General features: G+C 38.4%; 1 protein-coding gene across 2 annotated transcripts in view; it reads left to right on the forward strand.

Annotated features, from left to right (window-relative positions):
* Positions 1-21,978, forward strand: part of KLF12 (KLF transcription factor 12) — a 476,625-nt gene that overhangs the window by 424,175 nt on the left and 30,472 nt on the right. The gene's annotated exons all lie outside the window — the stretch shown is intronic.

A 21,978-nucleotide genomic window follows, 5' to 3' on the forward strand; every position in this document is an offset into this window, starting at 1 on the left:
AAGCAATTGTAACTTCAGTCATTTCCCAAATATCTGCCTGTTCATGCAAGGTATTTTATTTTCATCACCCTAATCTTCTTATAATCCTGCATGATAGGTACTATTGTTTTAAAGAAAATGAAGGTTAGGGAAACAAATGATTTTTTCTAAGACACAGCTGAAAATTTATTGACAAGATTCTTACCCTGGTAGTTTTGAATTCATTTTTCAGTCCATTTGCTAGTTCAAGCTATTCTAACCTGAGAAACACTCAGCAAGCTGCCTGAGGCAACAGTAATTCTTCAAAAAGGTGTTCCTTTCATCCCTCATCCTCCCCTCCACTTAAGTGAATCTCTTTGAGATCCTGAAAAACAAACTCCTATAATTAAAACCAGTCAGAAAATCAATCACCCTGGTCATCAAGTATATAAACTGCCAACTGTAAACTTAGTAATATTCCTAAATGAATTTAACGAATGTTAATTAACTGAATAAACAAAAACGATGCGTTTTCATTATCATTTTCTCTACAAAGTACCTGGCCTTTAGAATTACAGATTGGCCAGCACGTAATGAAATTCCATTACCATTAAATTAAATTAATTTTATGAGCTTGCTTTCATAAAAATTCATTCAAATCATCCCTGAAAATACTTCTTTATTACCTAGTTTCTACTATCCTTTTAAATTATTGGTTGTCTAATAAATGAAAAGAAAGTGCCACTCAATTGTCCTTTAAACATAATTTCCTTGTTTATATACAGAGTAACTTTAATCATTAGCTTCTCTTATCTTGCCGTTCTTCCTGTGGACTCTAGGTTGGTTAATGACGTCACTGCTATTCTGATCACCGGGGCAAATACACTATGGTCTTCTTTCTCTCCTCCGTCCCCCTATTCCCACCATTACTAGTCAGTCACAAAAAAACTGGTAAATTTACTTCTGAAATGCCTTGGAATTGATCCCTTCTGATAAAAATTTGCTTCACGTAGAATTCACTGTTTAGGTTAGGGGTCGGGAACCTATGGCTTGTGAGCCAGATGTGGCTCTTTTGATGGCTGCATCTGGCTCGCAGACAAATCTTTAATAAAAAAAAATAATAATGTTAAAAATATAAAACATTCTCATGTATTACAATCCATTCATTTTCTACTGCTCATGTTCATGGTTGCAGGTGGCTGGAGTCAATCACAGCTGTCCTCCGGGACAACACCAAATTTTTATTGGATAATGTGTAACGTACACGGGTCGTTGTATGGCTCTGATGGAATTACATTTTAAAATATGTGGTGTTCATGGCTCTCTCAGCCTAAAATGCTCCCGACCCCTGGTTTAGGTGATGGTAATACATTGCTTTCTAATTCAATGTTTTCCAACTTCTGGTTCATAGATCAATCTGCCAGAAATTTGTTTCTGCCTAATGATGTTTGAAGATTATAGACCCAGTGATCTTAGCTGGATTCATTTATGCTCAGGGTGACTTCTGCCTTAGCGGTCCCCAAAATAATTCTCCTATTTTCACTGGAAAACCCCAAGTTTAAAAAGGTTGAAAAACCGCTACTCCAATTAATAAAGGCTTTGTCATTAATCACTTCTTCATCAATGAGTCCTACTTCCATAAGCCAGAATTTTCCTTCTAAATCTTTAAAAAAAAATTCCTGGCCCTGGCCGGTTGGCTCAGTGGTAGAGCGTCAGCCTGGCGTGCAGAGGTCCCAGGTTCGATTCCCGTCCAGGGCACACAGGAGAAGCGCCCATCTGCTTCTCCACCCCTCCCCCTCTCCTTCCTCTCTGTCTCTCTCTTCCCCTCCCGCAGCCGAGGCTCCATTGGAGCAAAGATGGCCCGGGCGCTGGGGATGGCTCCTTGGCCTCTGCCCCAGGCGCTAGAGTGGCTCTGGTCGCGACAGAGCGACGCCCCGGAGGAGCAGAGCATCGCCCCCTGGTGGGCAGAGCTTCACCCCTGGTGGGCGTGCCGGGTGGATCCCGGTCAGGCACATGCGGGAGTCTGTCTGACTGTCCCTCCCCATTTCCAGCTTCAGAAAAATACAAAAAAAAAATAAAAAAATTTCTGCCACTTCCAGGACCCACAAAATCCAGTTTTCTGTAAGTGAATACTCAAAGTCCATGGTACTGGTGCTGGCCATCTAGACTCGTCTCTTCTGCTTTCACTGTGTGCTCACTTTCCTGCATACCAGTATTCTTTAGGACTGACTTTGATGTCCTACATTGAGCTTGTCCAGATAGCCTCAAACACAATTTGGTACTCTCTCCTTTTACTCCCATAACACTGTATTATTCCTCTCTTTATCACACATCATTTTTATGGCTTGTATAATTATGATTTGCATATATAAGCTGGAGAAAATTTTATTATCTTAACAGCTGGCACTAAGTTCCTCTAGAACAAAACTCTCTTGCTGTGGAAAATGAGCCTTTAGAAAATGCTTGCAGGTAGACTGTACGCTGAACCTCACTCCCCCTTCCTAGCCAAGGACTTGGAAATAACGTCAGCCCCAGGGCTTCTGGTAGGAAAGCAGCCCTACACAGGCTAAGGGATAGAATTTGTTGTTTTCTCGTGAACAAAGATGAGATAGGGGTGAGAGAAGACATCAGAGGAGAGATGAAGGACAGAGAGGATGCCCACAGGGTGAAGAGTTGCCTGAGGCTGGAAGGGACCAGTGAGCTGCACAGAGGTAGCCAAAAGCATTTTACAAATACCATGGACACTAGGAAAAGGGGGCCAAAGCTCCAGGCATCCCTCAAGAACTACTGTATAGTAAACAGGGCTACTAAATGATCAGATGAGTTTCTGTAGTTGTTCTTGGGAAATTGAGGAAGGTGCTGATTTTAGAATTACAATTATTGTTAGTGGCCAAGATAGCCCTGAGAATATAAACCTCCCAGAAATTTACACACATCTTTTGGGGATAGGTGTTATATTTCTACATGTCATAGAATTGGCAAAGATTTGAGTCTTTTTTCATCTATTTAAAGTAGATAAATACACAACCCACAGGATTATAAACTCTCTGAAGATACCTTTGTATGCCAGTTTGCTTTCCTATGGTGAACTCACAGAAAGTATTTGTTGTTTTATTTTATTGAATCAGAAATATTAATATGAAAACGATTTATACAACTGACTACTACTAGCTTAAACTCTGATCTCACTTATTTTCTTAGCAGGAAAAAGCAAAGTTAAAAACAAACAAACAAAAAACACCAGCAGTGCAAATGATATTTAATTATCAATAAATATAGTGTAGGCAATTCAGTATTGTCATCTTGATATATTAAAAGGGAAGATGTGATATAGGAAGAAGTATAGACTAGGACTCTCCAGCTGTCATTTCCAACGTACCTAACCCTTCTGAGCTACTCTTTTCTCAGCTGTAAGACTGCCAGTAACAATATCTATTCTTCCTACACTTCCATAAGTTTTGTGATGATTTTCTAAGTGTATGTACGGTGATTGATAATACGCTATTATTTTGCCACGTGAGGTATTTTATATTACATAGTATGTTTACCATAGTAAGTTTACCAGTACACAGTGAGAGACTACTAGTAATAGCGAATAGTATTCTTGTCTTGAGAACTGTGTACAGTGTTCTACCAATAATGGAGAAGAGTGGAATTAGGAAACTAGTATTTACATGAGGCTTTAAAGCTTGCACAGTTTTATTTTTATCTAATTATTTTTCTTGGGTGAATAGAGACAAGCCAGGACTAATTTGGTGGACAGTATAGTGCCAAGATTTTAGTGCTAACATAAGGAGTACTATATGAAAGTAGGACCAGGAGCATAGAAACATCAGAAATATCAGCTCCGTAGAAGCAAGCTCAGAGCAAAAGTGATATTGGAAAGAAGGAGTAAGTATTAGCAAACAGAACAAATTGTAGGGAATGGTTCTTGGCGTAAACATGGTATCATTAAATCCAGGGTCATGCAAAAGTCAAGAACTCTTCCAACTTCTCTGAGGCCAACATTATCCTGAAGCCAAAGCCAAATAAAGTCATCACCAGAAAACTGTACAGAAATGTCCCTTATGAATATAGACTCAAGAGCCCTCAACAAAATACAAGCAAGGCTGAATCTGGCAACATATAAGAACAATTATATACCATTACCAAGTAAAGTTTAACCCAGGAATAAGGTTCGTTTGACACATGAAAATCAGTGAACATGTTACATTTTATTAACAGATTAAAAACGGGATCACATAATTATCTCAATAGATGCAGAAAAGGCATTTGGCAAAATACAACACCACGCCTTTTTATGATTAAAAAAGAGTAGGAATAGCATAGAATGTCGTCTGCCCGATAATTTCTGTGAAAAATCCTTACCTAATATACTTAATGGTGAAACACTGAATACTTGCTCTAAGGTTAGGAACAAAATGAGGATGTCCATGGTCACCACTTTGTCCAACATTCTAGCCAGGGCAATTAGAAATAAGAAAAATCTACATTAGAAAGAAAGAAGTAAATTTATCTCTATTTGCAGTTGATATGATCATGTTTATAGAAAATCCTTAAAAATCCCCCCCAAAACTATTAGAACTCAAAGAAAAGTTCAGCATGGTTGCTGGACACAAGATCAATATACAAATATCAGTTGTGTTTTTATCCACTGACAACAATCTGAAAATGAAATAAAGAAAACAATTGTTCATTTCATTTACAATAGCATGGAAAAAAAAAGAAAATACCTAGGAAAAAAAATTAGCAAAAGAAGTACAAAACGTGAACACTGAGAATTATAAAGCATTGTTATTTTTAAAAACTCAAGAAATCTTAAAGCAAAAACATTGTACATTCATGAATTGAAAAACTTAATATTGGTAAGATGCCAGTATTCCACAAAATGGTAAATGAATTCAGTAATTCCTACCAACATTTCAATGGCATTTTCTTTTGTAGAAATTGATGCACTGATCTGAAAATTATTGTGAAAATAATCTTGTAAAAAAGTAAAATGGACAAATTTGGAGAACACTTTCCAATTTCAAAATTTACCTCAAAGCTATAATCCTGACAGTTATGTCACTACAATAAGTACATACATATAGAACAAGGCATAAAAGTGAGAGCCCAGAAGTAAACCCTTACTTTTATGGTCAATTGATTTTTCACAGGGATGTCAAGACAATTTAGTGAAGAAAGAATAATCTTTTCAACAATTAATACTGGGACAACTGTATATCCCCAGGCAAGAGAATGAAATTAGAGTCTTTCCTTTCTTATTCCATACTCAAAAATTAACTCAGAATGAATCATAGATCTAAAATGATTGAGTGAAACCTATAACATTCTTAGAAGAAAACATTAGTAAAGCCATCACTGGTGTGTTGAAATCTCCAAGTATGATTGTGTTTTTTGTCTGCTGCTTTTTAAATAGATCAGTTAGTAGGTGTCTTATATATTTTGGTGCTCCCTGGTTCAGTGCATATATGAAATATCCCCAATTTTTGTGAGCAATATATATTAAGAAGTGTTATGTCTTCTTGATACAATGTCCCCTTTATCATTATAAAATGCCCATCTATTTCTCCGGTTACCTTTATTGTCCTGAAGTCAGCATTGTCAGATATGAGTATGGCTACACCTGCATTTCTTTGGATATTATTTGCTTGGAGAATTGTTTCCCAACCTTTCACTTTGAATCTACTTTTGTCCTTGTAGCTTAGATCTGTCTCTTGAAGGCAGTATATGGTTGGTTTTTACTTTTTAATCCAATCTGCTACTCTGTGCCTGTTTATTGGTGAGTTCAGTCCATTAATTTTTAGAGTAATTGACACTTGAGGATTTCTTATAGCCATTTTATGTTTTGTTTTCTGGTATCTTTGTTTTGTTTGGTTCTTCTCTTTTTTTGTTTCTGTCAATTGTTTTTGTTTGGTGGTATTCTGTACTTCTTTCCCCTATTTCTTCTTTTTTTCAGCTGTGTGTTTCAGTAGTGCCTTTTTCATGGGTGGTTACCATTTGGATATTATGAGAAAAATGTGCAAATGTACAAGAGTCCTTTGTCTTATTCGTGCTTCTGCACTCCATCCTCCTTTGCTATTGCAGATTTTTATCTCCTCCCCCTTTATGTTATTGTTGTCACAGATTATCCTTGTTTTTATTGTGACCTTGTTGGAGCTTTTACTTGTAGTTTTTATTTGTTTCATTCTTGTATCTGTTCGAATAACTCCCTTGAGTATTTCCTGCAGTGGGGGTTTTCTTGTGATAAATTCCCTCAGCTTCTATATGTCTGTAAAAGTTTTTATTTCACATTCATATTTGAACGGTAACTTTGATGGATATAGTATTCTTGGCTGGTAATTCCTCTCTTTCGGTACTTTGAATGTTTGAGTCCACTTTCTTCTGGCTTGTAGAGTTTCTGCTGAGAAGTCTGATGATAAACTAATGGGCTTTCCTTTATATGCTATGTTCTTCTTTTCCCTAGTTGCCCTGAGGATTCTTTCTTTGTCATTGATTTTTGACAATTTTATTGTGATGTGCCTTGGAGTAGATCTGTTTGGATTGTGGTAACTCGGCGTTTTGTGTGCTTCTTGGATTTGAGGCTCTAACACAGGGGTCTCAAACTCGCGGCCCGCCGAACAATTTTGTGCGGCCCGCAGACTAATCCACGAAGTTCAAAATATTTTGGATAAAATTAAGTAAGCCTAGGGGCCTACTTGTATTTTTCATTTCTCTAGCATCCTAGCTAGATATTAGCTTAGTTAACAGCAGTTGTGATGCGAACTACAGTTTCTGGTCGTTTTGTGACACTGAGTAAACTGCATGTACGATTGTGCTTGTTGTACTGATTTTTTTTGTTTTCAACTGCAGTGAGAAAAGTGTTGCATAACAGTTGCCTTTTGTAGACCTAGTGCGGCCTGCCGAATGGCTGTGATCTTGCTCTGCGGCCCACATGCTAAGTTGAGTTTGAGACCCCTGCACACTTTCCATAGGCTTGGGAAACTCTCATCAATTGTTTGTTTGAAGAGGCTCTCTATTCCCTTCACCCTCTCTTCTTCTGATATACCCATTACTCTCATATTACTCTTTCTGATGGAGTCAGACAATTTTTATAGAGTTCACTCAGTTTTTTTAATTCATGAATCTCTCTGCTCTCTTGTAGCATCTCTAGCTGCCTGTCTTCAATGTCACTGATTCTTTCCTCTATCTGGTTTGTTCTACTAGCTAAACTTTCTACCTCAGTCTTCGATTCATGTTTTGAGTTCTTCAGCTCTGTTTTTCAAGTTTCATTCTCCTTGGTGAAGTACTTTTTGTTGTTCATTAATTTGTTTTCTGAGCTTATTAAGTACCCTAATTGGTGTCTTCTCACCTCATGTTGAGTATTTTCAGAACTTCAATTTTGATTTCTGTCATTTATCTACATGGTTTCCATGTGATTGAGATATTTTTTTTCTGGAGATTTTTTATTTTCTTTCTGAACTACGTCTCTGTGTTGTGTAGCTGTGGTATTCAACTTCTTCTTCCTTGATGGCATTTGAGAGTGGTATTGTTAAGAACACTAACAAAAAAACAACTAAAAAGAATGAAAAATTAAAATAAAATAGACAATACGAATTTTTTAAAGTATGCCAAGTAAAGAATAAAAACCACAGAAAAATGTATCAGAAGCAGCATAAAATAAAAAACTAAACACCCACCAAAAAAAGAATTAAAAATATAAAAATTAAAGAAAGTGAAATTCAAAAGAGAATAAAAAGAATAAGGAAAAAAGGGGGGAAAAGGGAAAATAAATTTTGGTTTTGAGAGGTTTCTTCCAGTAGGCATTGCTGTATTACAACTGTTAGCTCTGTGAAGTTCCTGGGGTTTCCTCTGCTGAGATGTTGCTGTCACAGTGATGTGGGTGGGGCCACAGTCACGTTGGTGGGTGGGGCATGTTGTGAGGGCCTTTTGGCTTTGGCTCTACAGTCTCAGCCCTCTGGCTTTATGGCTCTGGCAACGGAGATCTCGGGCTTCTGGGCGCTCCTTGCTCTGATATCTCAACAGACCTGGTGACCAGACCTGAAAGCACTTCTGCTCTTCAGGGGAGATAGTGACTCTGGAGAGCCAGCCGTGAGTTTGTCTCTGCCACTCAGTACTGAGAGGCGAGGGAGGCAGGATGTGGCAGGCTGGGGGCCACACTTGATCTTTCTCTGTCTCTGCTGAGGGCGAGCTGCAGGCAGACCGTGGGAACACTGGCCATGACCTTGCGCTCTGGCCGCTTTAGTTTTTCTCCCTTTCTGCCCCTTGTCTCACTGCTCTTCTGGCAGACGGAGACCCAGTCAATCCGAGTTTCCCTCTCCGTACCCGTCAGACAAAATCCAGAGAGCCTGAGCTCCTGCCTCCCCCATAGTCCAGCAGAGAAATCCCCCCCCAGTCACTCCAGGTTTGTCTCCTCTCCTCTCCAAAGCCCACCATGAATGCATTTTATCTTCCGCCCCCCTTTCCAACCTGTCCCGCCTTTAGTCCATTCAATGCTCAGATCTTCCAAGCACATCTGTGAGCCCAGCTGCGGTTCTTTCGCTGCATTATACAGTGTGGCCGTAAAGTCATGGTCCGGCATTTTTGACCGGTCACAGGAAAGCAACAAAAGACAATAGAAATGTGAAATCTGTACCAAATAAAAGGAAAACCCTCCCAGTTTCTGTAAGATGATGTGACAGCATGTGCGCATGCGCAGATGATGACATAACACCGTGTATATAGCGGAGCAGCCCACGGCCATTCCAGTCAAGATATGGACGGTACAGAAGAAAGTTCAGTGTGTTCTGTGGCTCGCTAAATTCGAATCCATGACCAAAGTGCAACATGAATATCAGCGCATTTATAACGAAGCGCCACCACATAGGAATAACATTACTTGGTGGGATAAGCAGTTGAAGGAAACCAGCAGTTTGGTGGAAAAACCCCGTTCTGGTAGGCCATCAGTCAGTGACAAGTCTGTAGAGCAGGGGTCCCCAAACTTTTTACACAGGGGGCCAGTTCACTGTCCCTCAGACTGTTGGAGAGCCGGACTATAAAAAAACTATGAACAAATTCCTATGCACACTGCACATATCTTATTTTAAAGTAAAAAAACAAAACGGGAACAAATACAATATTTAAAATAAAGAACAAGTAAATTTAAATCAACAAACTGACCAATATTTCAATGGGAACTATGCTCCTCTCACTGACCACCAATGAAAGAGGTACCCTTCCAGAAGTGCGGCGGGGGCCGGATAAATGGCCTAAGGGGGCCGCAGTTTGGGGACCCCTGCTGTAGAGGCTATACGGGATAGCTACCTAAGGAGCCCTAAAAAAATCTGTGCATAAGCCCACATCGAACTGCACTGAATAGGTATGAAACTGGGAGAGTTTTCCTTTTATTTGGTGCAGATTTCACATTTCTATCGTCTTTTGTTGCTTTCCTGTGACTGGTCAAAAGTGCACCATGACTTTACAGACACACTGTAGTTGTTCTATTTGTTGAAGTTTCATGGGGAGAGATCAAGAGTATCTCTCATGCTGCAATTACTCTGACATCACCTTAAACATTTTTTAGCAGAGAGCTCAGTTCTGGCCCCAACAATCAGATGTCATGGCTGCAGATTCACAAAACTTTAATTTAGAAGTCTTCATATTAAAACCCAGATTTAAATTTTGTGCTGTTTCTCCCAGTTTGTAAGAGCAGCATCTATTCAGGGTTTTTTTGTTTTCTTATTTATCATTAATATTTTATAGAGTTCAGAAAGAATTTCATAAGGCATACATTTAAAAATTACTATTTAAAATTAAAATAATATAATTTGGGGTTGGTAGTTACAGTGGAAAATAAAAACCCCAAATCTTAACCTATTTGTGGCTGAGTTTCCTGGCAGCCAAACAAAAAAGTAAACAGGGTAGGCATTTTAGTTCTATCTGGTTTTAAAAAGTAAATAAATGTGTATATATATATATATAAATTGGTGTTGCCAAATATATTTTTCCTTCATAAGTAAGAATTCAGATTTTCTTCCTAAGTAAAAACTACAACACAGACCTTTCTACAACTTCTTTGGAAGATAGAAAAGTCCTAGTTTACAGGGTCAGGAAATGGCATCTGGTTTCAACTGTGCTACAATAGTTAGTTTTACGGTCATGGCACAGTAATTAATTTAATTAACTTTCTAAGACTCAGTTTCCTCATCTTCTAAATGACTTTTAAATATGACTTTGGATCACATTAATATACCTTTTTTACTTTTCCAACATTAATTTGGCAGAGTATTCAAAAATTAAATGAGGTTTTCAGAAAGGGAAATAAAAATACAGGTAAAAAAATTTTTCCAGGAGATGGAAAGACTTATTTTCCTTCAAAATTCAAATATATACACATTTTGAGAAATGTGTACTTATGACACCAGATAGCCCTTTTGGCCAACAAAAACTCAAGTGGAACATTACCAATGAGTTCTACTTGGTCTTGTTATTTATATATCCTCGTATGAGCTATAAAAACTGTTTCAATAATTTATGTAAGCTTAAGTACCAGATAGTTAACTGATATAATTTCAGTGCTCTTTAATAAAACAAATCTCTAGTGCAACATAGTCCTGGTTAATGATCAGCATAAAGTAGATAGAGGCTTGTTTTGATGGTCACTTCAGAAGTTTGTTTATGGTTTCATTACTGTATCTCATTAGAATTGTATAGTTGGAACATTTTATATATTTTTTAATAGTTAAAACACTGTCTTATTATGTACTGCCCTTGCCTGGGTCACATCCGTAGGACTGCCTTATTAGTGAATCCGCCTTATACTAAGATCCTTCTGAAATGGAAAAATTAACTTGTTTGTATCCAGTTCTGCCCTAGAGCAGTGTCATGGTGGGACCCCAGAGAACCAAGTATTCACGAGGTCGGCTCTTCCCCAGGCTTCTTCTTCCCTTCCTTACCCTTCACCCTTTCAAGTGGTCATTGATACGCAAGGTTCTAGAGAGGTATGCCTAAAACCATAATCTTCATTTTTGAAGAATTTGAAGTTTATCTTGAATGAAATAAAGAACTTATTTTTCTAACTTAGCACAGTTCTAGAGAATCTCAAAATCAGACGTGTCCAAGGGCCATACCAGCCAGTATGATAAATGTCCTGCGCTTCCCTTTGGAGGCAGATTGCGAGGAGCAACGCCTGCCTTAAAGGCATCCGGTTGAAATCATCTAGTTTGGACCTAGAAAGACTGTTTACGGTTCAGATAATCCATGAAAACTACAACACCCGGCATAAAAAAAAAAATATATATATATATATATATTAAACCCCAATGTTTTCTGAAGAAATTCTGTGGGAAAAGTTCATCTTGAATATTTCATAAATTATGTGTCTTCCACTTAATGTCCAGTGTAATTCAGAAATCTACACTTGTTTCAGAGCCCTTGTTTCATCCTAAATTCTGAATTGATTTTATGGGGTAAAGACTTTGAAATGCAGTGTTTTCCCAAAATTAACAATTATGAATACGTATTATATATATTTGAAGTGGGTTTTTTTTTTGTTAGCAAACAATCCTCTCTCAGTTTGTAATCTGAATTCATTATTAAAATTAATAAAACCAATCACAGCTAATACCATTAATGATTCTTTTTTTTTCTATTTTATCTTTAAATAGTTTGCTGTATACAACTTATAATTTTACTTGCTAAAATATGAATCAAAAAAGAGCAAAAAGATAGGCCTGGAACAGTTTTGAGTATTTTAATAGTCTGTAAAGTGATGAAAAAACTTAGTATCAACTGTTTTATTTAAGTAAAATCAAGATATACTGTGAATCTATCTACAGACTCATCCCAAAAAAGGCACAGTTATAAATCTATTATCTTTTAATCAGTAGGTTTTATTTGGCAAAATAACAAAATAATTACAAATACATAGTCTGTTTATATAAAAAAAAGGACCAAGTTCTAGTTGAATATATGCTAATAAGGAGCTTTTTGACACATTTTAAGCAAATATATTATTTTTGATTTATACATTTTGTGAAAATTGTTTCATTTTATTGAACCCACATTTGAACATGCTGGGATATAATGCCTTAGTCACAGCTTCTGGAAAGGTTGGCAGCTACTAATTTTATAATTTCAACCTGTTCAAAGTAGTTTTCCACAGGAAACTACAGACAGGAATGAAAGCGGACTTTATGCGGGTGAACTTGCTCTGCCTTGAAATATAGCATCTGAGGATTAGGTAGTTAGTGTATTGAAATGGCACCTTTATCCCAATTAATAAAATAGAAAAGAAATTGGCATGGTTGGATGGGAGTTAGACAGCATCTGTTATAGTATGGAAGATACAGATCCTGCTTCTGAGAGCCATCTGCTGGCCAAAATGAAGCCTGCAAAAATATGCAACTTTTTGGCTTGTTCGTGTGAATAGACTCTCTGTTATCAAGATGAAGGGAACCCCCTGATTAAGTAAAAGTTTCCTCAGTTCTTTTTATTTTGGCCTGTGGCCTTGATATTTCATTCCCACTCTGATGTTTGATTTATGAACAAAGAAGTGGTTCTTATTTACATATAAGAAACTAATTTAGAACTCCAGTAGGTGATATTTAATGTATTATTCAAAATAATTTTAAAATGAACTTTGGAAAATAGTCCAGAAATGTACTTTTAAATCTGGCCCTGGCTGGTGACTCAATGGATTGAGCATCAGCCTGGCATATGGACATCCAGGGTTCAATTCCTGGTCAGGGCACACAGGAGACGCGATCATCTGCTTCTCTCCACTCCCTCTCCCCTCTTCTCCCTCTCTTCCCCTCCCTCACCCAGTGGCTTGGCCCAGAGAGTCACCCCAGGTGCTGAAGATAGCTCAGTTGGTCTGAGCATGTCAGCCTCAGGCACTAAAAATAGCTCAGTACTAGAGCATTGGCCTCAAACAGGGTAGCCAGGTGGATCCCAGTCAGGTGCATGCGGGAGTCTGCCTCGCTATCTCCCTTCTTCTCCCATAAAAAGAAAAAACCTGAATGGTTCCCCTTTTATTAAGGTACTTCTATTGTGCAGCCAATGCAAAATCCTTTTTTGGTACAATTGTAAATAAACTAGAATTACAGGGAAGAAAGTAATTCTGTGGCCTTGATGGTCAAGGAGGACAGTCTCACACCACTGCCAAAATCCACCTTCTAAAAACATTTCCCTGGAAACAAATACATATTTTACAACAACCTTAAGAAAGTATTTTCATAGGTAGTTTAGTATTAAATAATTATGCTGAGACCCTGACCAGGTAGCTCAGTTGATAAAGTTTTGTTCTGGTGTGCTAAGGTCACAGGTTTGATCCCTAGTCAGGGCATGAAACAACAAGTTGATGCTTCTCTCTACCTCCCCCCCCCCTTAAATTAATGGAAAACTTTTTAAAAATAAACAAAAGAAACACTGAGTCACCAACACCCTTAATGGCACAGACACATCTATTACTCTGAGTCAAAAAGTGATTCTGAAAGTGATAGAAGTTTAGGGATAACTTAGTCAATTAAAACAATAATAATTATTATTATACTGAGTACCTGCCTCTACTGGCAGTATTTATAAAACAGTCTACCTTAAAATTCTTGAGAGAGGCCCTAGCCAATGGCTCAGTAGATACAGCATTGACCCGACATACAGATGTCCTGGGTTCAATTCCCAGTCAGGGCACATAGGAGAAGTGACTATCTGCTTCTCCCCCTCCTTCCCCTCCTCTCCTTCTTTCCCTCCTCTCTCTTCCTCTCCTCTCCCTCTTCCTTTCCTCTCCCTCTCCTCTCCTTCTTCCTCTCCTCTCCCTCTTCCTCTCTCTCTTCCTCTTCCTCTCCTTTCCCTCTTCTTCTCTCTTCCTCTTTCTCTCTCTCTTCCTCTTCCTCTCCTCTCCCTCTTCCTCTCTCTCTTCCTCTTCCTCTCCTCTCCCTCTTCTTCTCTCTTCCTCTCTCTCTTCCTCTTCCTCTCTCTTCCTCTTCCTCTCCTCTCTCTCTTCCTCTTCCTCTCCCTCCTCTCCTCTCTCTCTTCCTCTTCCTCTCCTCTCCCTCTTCCTCTCTCTTCCTCTTCCTCTCTCTCTTCCTCTTCCTCTCCTCTCCCTCTTCCTCTCTTCCTCTTCCTCTCTCTCTTCCTCTCCCTCTCCTCTCCCTCTTCCTCTCTCTTCCTCTTCCTCTCCTCTCCTCTCTCACTCCCTCCTCCTCTCCTCTCCCTCTTCCTATCTCTCTTCCTCTTCCTCTCCTCTCTCTCTTCCTCTCCTCTCCCTCTTCCTCTCCTCTCTCTCTTCCTCTTCCTCTCCTCTCTCTCTTCCTCTCCTCTCCCTCTTCCTCTCCTCTCCCTCTTCTTCTCCTCTCTCTTCCTATTCCTCTCCTCTTCCTCTTCCTCTTCCTCTCCTCTCCCTCTTCCTCTCCTCTCTCTTCCTGTTCCTCTCCTCTTCCTCTTCCTCTTCCTCTTCCTCTCCTCTCCCTCTTCCTCTTCTCTCTCTCTTCCTATTCCTCTCCTCTCCCTCTTCCTCTCCTCTCCCTCACCCCCTCTCACAGCCAGTGGCTGAATCAGTTCGAACATGGCCCTGGGTACTGAGGATAGTGTTGTTGGAGCACATCAGCCCTAAGGAGTTAAAAATAACTCGGTACTCAAACATTGTTTGTCAGGTGGATCCTGGTCAGGGTGCATGAGGGAGTCTGCCTCACAATCTAACCTCTCACCTTAAAAAAATTCTCAAGAGAAAAGTATATGCCGTCTTAATAGCAGGTACATTTAAAAATGCCATTTTGTGCTGTTGTTTTCTATACCTGGATTACAGAGAAAATTTAAATGATACAAATTGTTTTGTTGCTTTTTCATATTTTATAATAAGCTGGTTTTTTATCTTCCATGTCTCTGTCTTGGCATTACCCTTTACCTCTCTGTGCCTGAGTTTCCTCATCTGTAAACTAGGGAGAGTAATAATGACCTCAAAGAGCTGTGTGAAGTTGAAAGCACTTGGAGCAGTGCTTGGCATGTGCATAGGAAGCATTCTGGAAATGTCAGTTTCATCGGTATCCTCAACCATATTCCTTGGATTCTTTTGAGATTGTCTACGTGAATCTACTGAAGCACCTTCTATTCTATGGTTATCTGGGCTGGTTTTAAATTCTGGGGTGTGTGTGCCCTCTTTCCAGCCTTAAAAGAATGTCCTGGCTTTTTTTTTTCCCAACTCCTGTAGAAACTCCAATTTCAGTGAAGGGCATTTCATCCCACTAAGGTCACACGTGACAAATGGTCTTTCATTACCTGCTGATTACAGTTAACCTTAATTTCTTTCATGGCAGTCATGCAGTGCCTTCTATTTAAATAGAGCTGTTCCTGGATGTGGCTTTTCAAGCCTCTCTGGGTTTAATTCTAATTTAACTTGCCATTCCAACTGGGACTATTGTGCAACTGAAGTCATGGTTCACTCATTTGTTCTCTCTAGATCTAATTATTACTTACTCGGTGCCTAGGAGGCCCCCTCGGGCGTTCATTCACTATTCCAAATGGTCTAACCTTCTGGGGAAGGGAGTGGGCTTAGTTATTGTTTCTTTGAACTGTACAGATGTGTTTCGTACATTTTATGGGAACACACTAGCAACTGTTTACCTCTACAATTTCATCAAGTAATGCCAAGCTTATTATTAAGAATTATTGGGAGCCTCCAATGCTGGTGTACACAGTACTTACCTGTACGTTCCCATGCTTTCGAACAAGACCAGCTTTTGAGGCTCACAGGTCCATTCCCACGCAGTCGAGGATACCTTAAACACCTTCTAAACAAAGGGCACATTGCCTAGAAAGCTTGGGCAGAATAGAAAACACCGAAACGGTAATTATATCCGTTCTGTTACCCTGCTTCTGCATCCCTGAGTGAGAACAGGATGACATTGCCAGGAGTAAGGATCATCCCTTTACCCTTTTCCACTTACCTGCTTACTAGGATCAAAGGGAAGATTTTTATTGTATTCACCAGCATCCCATACATGTTCAGAAGGATCTCAGTGCCCCCTCCTCAGAATTTTCTTTGTAAACAATGCTTTAGAGCAGGCATCCCCAAACTACGGCCCGCCCGCATGTGGCCCCTTGAGGCCGTTTATCCGGCCCCCCGCCGCAGTCCCAGAAGGGGCACCTCTTTCATTGGTGGTCAGTGAGAGGAGCACTGTATGTGGCGGCCCTCCAACAGTCTGAGGGACAGTGAACTGGCCCCCTGTGTAAAAAGTTTGGGGACCTCTGCTGCCCTTCTCTAGCTTATGTACATTTGCGGTGTTCTTTGTTTTTTTATTATTATTATTATTATTATTATTATTGATTTTAGAGAGAAATAAAGGGAAAGAGAAGGACAAGAAATCAATCTCTTCCTGTATGTGCCCTGACCAAGGATTGAATTGGCATCTTCTGTGTTTGGGCTGACACTGACCAACTGAGCTATCCGGCCAGGGAAGGATGTGAGGGTTTTTTAAATATTTTTTTTTGTTTTTTAATTACAGCTGATATGTACAATATTATATTAGTTTCAGGTGTATAAACTAGTGATTAGACATTTATATAACTTAAGAAGTGATTATCCTGATAAAACTAGTACCTATCTCACACCATACATAGGAATTACAGTATTATTGACTATATTCCCTACTTCACATCCTCATTACATTCTATAATTACCAATTTGTACTTTTTAATTCAACTTTTCACCTAAACCCCCTCCCATTTGACAACCATCAAAATATTCTCTGTACCTATGAGTCTGTTTTCTGCTTATTTATTGTTTTTTAGACTCCACATATGAAATCCTATGGCATTTTTCTCTTTCTGTCTGACTTATTTCACTCAGTTCAATACCCTCTAGGCCCATCCATGTTGTTGCAAGTGGCAAGATTTCATTCTTTTTTATGGCTGAGTCATATTCCGTTATATAAATGCACCAATTCTTCTTCATCCATTTATCTGTTGATGAGCATTTAGGTTGTTTCCATATCTTGGCTATTGTAAACAATGCTGCAGTGAACATAGAGATGCATATGTCATTTTGTTTTAGTGTTTTAGGTTTCTTCAGATAAATTCCCAGTAGTGGAATTGCCGAGTCCCTCTGTATCTCTTGTTATTGCCTTTGTTTTAAAGTCCCTTCTGTCCGTTATAACTATTGCTACCCCAGTTTTTTATTTGTTTGTTTCCATTTTTAGGAAATATCTTTTTCTACCCCTTTATGTGTAGTCTATGTGTGTCTTTCAATCTGAAGTGAGTCTCTTGTAAAAAGTATGTGAAAGGCTCTTGTTTTCTTAGCTGTTCAGACACACTGTGTCTTTTAAGTGGATCATTTAAAGACAAAGAAAGAATCTTAAAGCAGCAAGAAAAAAGCAGTTAATTACCTACAAGGGAGCTCCCATAAAACTGTCAGCTGATTTCTCAACAGGAACTTTAAAGCAAAAAGAGATTGGCATGAAATATTCAAAGTGATGAAAAGTAAGGTCCTATAACCAAGATTATTCTGCTTAGCAAAGCTAACATTTTGAATCAAAGGACAGATAAGAGTTTCTTAGACAAGAAAAAGCTAAAGGAGTTCATCCCCATCAAATGAATATTGTAAGAAATGTTAAAGGGTCTTCTTTAAGAAGAAGAAAAAAAAGATAAAAAAATATGTATAACTAAATGGCAACGAATACATATTTATCAATTACTTTAAATGCAAATGTGTTAACCTTTTACATTTTCATTATGATGTGTCTTAGTGTGGGCCTCTTTGGGTTCATCTTGTTTGGGACTCTCCGTGCTTCCTGCACTTGTATATCTATTTTATTCACCAAGTTAGGGTAGTTTTCCATCATTATTTCTTCAAATAGGTTCTCGATCCCTTGATCTCTCTCTTCTTCTGGTACATGTGTTTTGTTTTTGTTTTTGTTTTTGTTTTTAAATGAGAGGAGGAGAGATAGACTTCTGCATACAACCCAACTGGGACTCCCCCCCCCCCCCCCCAGTAATCCTCATCTGGGGCCAATGCTCAAGTCAACTGAGCTATCCTCAACACCCAGGGCCAACGCTCAAACCAATCAAACCGCAGTCTACAAGAGGGGAAGAGAGAGAGAAGAGGTAGAGGCAGGGGAAGAGAAGCAGATAATCACTTTTCATGTGTGCCCTGACGGGATCAAACCTGGGACATTCACACGCCGGGCCTATGCCAGGGGTCAGGAACCTTTTTGGCTGAGAGAGCCATGAACACCACATATTTTAAAATTAGTTCCATGAGAGCCATACAACGACCCGTGTACGTTACGCATTATCCAATAAAAATTTGGTGTTGTCCCGGAGGAGCGCTGTGATTGGCTCCAGCCACCCGCAACCATGTACATGAGCAGTAGAAAGTGAATGGATTGTAATACATGAGAATGTTTTATATTTTTAACGTTATTATTTTTTTTTTATTAAAGATTTGTCTGCGAGCCAGATGCAGCCATCAGAAGAGCCACATGTGGCTTGCAAGCCATAGGTTCTCAACCCCTGACCTATGCTCTCTTATCCACTGAGCCAACCAGCCAGGGCTGGTACAAGTGGTTTTTATGATTGCCCACATTCACTGATATTTAGTGGCTCTTTGTATAGCATTTAAAATGTGAAACTTAGGGAAATGAGAAAGAGTAAGAGCAAGGAATTGAGTAACCATTATCTGAAGGTTTGCATTTAAAGGTTTCTAGTAAGAAAAAAAATTAAAGGGGTTAATAATTTGATTATATTAAATAAATAATTAGGAATACCTTACTTAATACACTTATCCATCCATTCATTCATCCTGTTTAACAAACGGACATTTCTTGTATGTCCACAATATGATCTATAATTCCTTTATTTAAGTCTTGTACTGGCCGACAAGCAAACACACAGGGAAACACACTTCCCTTTCACTCAGAGCTCACGAAGCTACTGACACCTTCTCCGGTTCCACAACCGGGAGAATCTTCTCTGGTTTTTCCTAGAATCAAAGACCCCACCAGCCGCAGTGGAGTTGCAAAAGCTCCTCACCTCTGATTCCCCATCTGCCAACATGGCTTCTTACTGTGCAAAACTGGATTCTCTCTCTTTCCCTGCCATGTAGGCTTGTCCCCCTGCCAAACTGGCTTTTCTCTCAGCACTCTGCATCCTCTCTGCTTCCACTCCGCAAAAATGACTTCCTTCTTCTCCTTCTCTCCTTTTAAAACCTTTCTAGGGCCAAAACCTCTCCTCCGGCATATATTAGCATAACAAAAGCCCTTCCAAGCAAGAAGATAATTAGCGATTTCACAGATCAGATACCTGGTGCTGCCCAGCGCCATTTGTAACAGTAAAGTGAGCAAACTCAAATAACACAAATTTTACAAACTTATTTGCCCAACAGAGTTCTTCTGCACTTTTGATCCCCTTTTATCTCAGCCCTACTTACCTTCCTACCTTCTTACCTTCTTACTTTCCTACCTTTCCACAAAGAGATCTAATAAGTGATTCTGAAAGGTATAATCTAGCCAAAGTTTCTTTGACATCTGAGGATGACTCTGCCATTTAAAAAGGGGAGCCAAGGAGAAGTCTTACCCTCGAATGTCATTTCAAAGCCAGCTTTGCTGGGTACAGCTATTCATTGCATATACCTTTTAGGAAAATTATTTTTACTTATATTGTACAGATAACTTTTTAAATGCTTGTTCTTCATAATGCCCTAAAACATTTCTCTTTAAAATGAGAAAAACAAGGGTACAAAGTTTTGTAGCATTAAACACATCCACCTAACAGGTTCTTTATTTTCATGTAAATTAAGAACTCTTGGTGAAGTAATTTCATGCCATTCTGTAGCCTTTCCTTTCCTTTCCTTTCTCTGCCCGCTGTATAGCTCAGTGGGTGATAGACTAGATAGCAGCATTACTTCACTGCTTCCTTAAAGACCTGCAGAGGAGCTTCTTGGTTTTGATTTCAGATTTACTGTTCACTTTTCTCTATATACACGAACACATAGCAAGATAAATAGCTAATATTAACTACAGGCAAAATAATATGTGTGCGTGATTGTGCATAGTTACATTTAGACTTCTACACATTAGTTTGTATAAAATATACAAGACAAAGTGTTCTTATAGACTTTGAGTTATCATTTGGAGAAAACAAATACCATATCATTTTCTGAATTTAAAAGATGTCACATATATTACAATGCAGAAGTTTCTATTTTGGGGGTTCCCCAGTGCCAAGATTCATATTTACTGTCATGACTAGATACTCAAGAAATGAATTACTCTTGCCTTATTTTTACACATACCATCTTATTTGTTCACAAGAACAACACCCTTGTCAGTACTGACTGAAGCTGTGCTTTTATTGGCAAGCCAACCACACTATTTTGACTTTTTTCACAATAGGCCTCAATCACTGCAATGAGTCAGTTGTGTGGAAAACCACAAGTCCACATTGACTGATAAGAAGGTTGGAAAAAGCTGCTTAGATGTCCCATGGTGGTTTTTTTTTTCCATTCTACTAATAGAGATCTTGCATAAAACTGTTTAGGATATAAGTAGTTAGACATCATTTATATTTGATCTTACCTAATAATATAATATATATAAAGCTTTGGTTACTGAATCTTATTACAAGTGAAAAGATACCCTGAAAACTGGAAGGGCATGTATATGGAAGGAAACATTTAAAAACAGTTGATTAAAGCAACTGTTGTTGTGAAATATTAGAAATAATCTACATGTCCATCAATTAGAAAATGGATTTTGAAACTCTGGGATGACTACTCATTGGACTATTACCATATTTCATCTAAATCAGGAATCAACCAAGTACAGCCCATGGACCAAATACAACTCACTGCTGGTTTTGTACCTAAAGTTTCACTGGAACATTCCATACTCATTTGTTTATATTTTGTCCATAGCTACTTTCATGCTACTATTCAGAGTTCATTTGTTACAACATAGACTCTCAAGATTCAGATAAAATGTGTACTATCTAATACTCCTTTACAGAAAAAAGTTTACCAACCCCTTATTTAAGTTAAAATACCATTTACTGGCCTGACCTGTGGTGGCGCAGTGGGATAAAGCGTCGACCTGGAACACTGAGGTCGCCGGTTCGAAACCTTGGGCTTGCCCGGTCAAGGCACATATGGGAGTCGAAGCTTCCTGCTCCTCCCCCTTCTCTCTCTCTCTCTGTCTCTGTCTCTCTCTCTCTCTCTCTCCTCTCTCATTAAAAAAATCAATAAATAAAATATAAAAAAAAAATACCATTTACTGTAAAATGCACCATTACTTTATGTACCATTAATAAACAAAAAATAGTATGCCAATTAAACTGACAAGCCACCAATTGTGAGAATTGTAAGAATCCTAATTTTAATGAGATTAAAAGATGAAAAAAAATCATCTTTGACTTGATTAATGTGATATTTAGCAGTTTAAATAAATAAACTACAATGTTGTATCAACATGGATAGATCTCAAATGCTTAATGTTGAGTGAAAAACAATTTGCAGAATGTAAAGAGCATATTATTTCACATCCTTAAACACAAAACAATATGCATTTCTATGACTGCAGATATGGATAGGTAAGCATAATTTAAAAGAATCGGAAGGAATTAAAGAAAACTGAGGATGGACATTTTCCCTAGGTGGAGAGGAGTTCAGGTGGCTGTGGAGGACAAGGGTAGGTTTATCTTTATCTGTAATGTTCGGTTTTTAAAAACAGGTGATTTTTTTCATACAAAATACTTTTTTAAAAGCATCAAAACATAGGAAAGCTGGGAGAAAAATATGTTAAAATATTAACAGTGGTAAATTTCTATACCAAATATGGTATAGTATAATAGAAGTATTTAATTATATTTCACTGCAATTTTTAGAAACTTGTGAATAACTAAAAGATATGAGTCATGTTTTTCATTTCTATGTCAATCAGAAAAGATTAAAGTTTGAAGAAGTGCATGTTAATCAATTACCTGGCATTACGAACTAATCCTGTTTTTCTACTGGGGTATTAGGATGAAACAACGTGCAAGTCAGGGCCAAAT

The sequence above is a fragment of the Saccopteryx leptura genome, chromosome 4, assembly GCF_036850995.1.
Source record: "Saccopteryx leptura isolate mSacLep1 chromosome 4, mSacLep1_pri_phased_curated, whole genome shotgun sequence".
NCBI classification, from domain to species: Eukaryota; Metazoa; Chordata; class Mammalia; order Chiroptera; family Emballonuridae; genus Saccopteryx; species Saccopteryx leptura.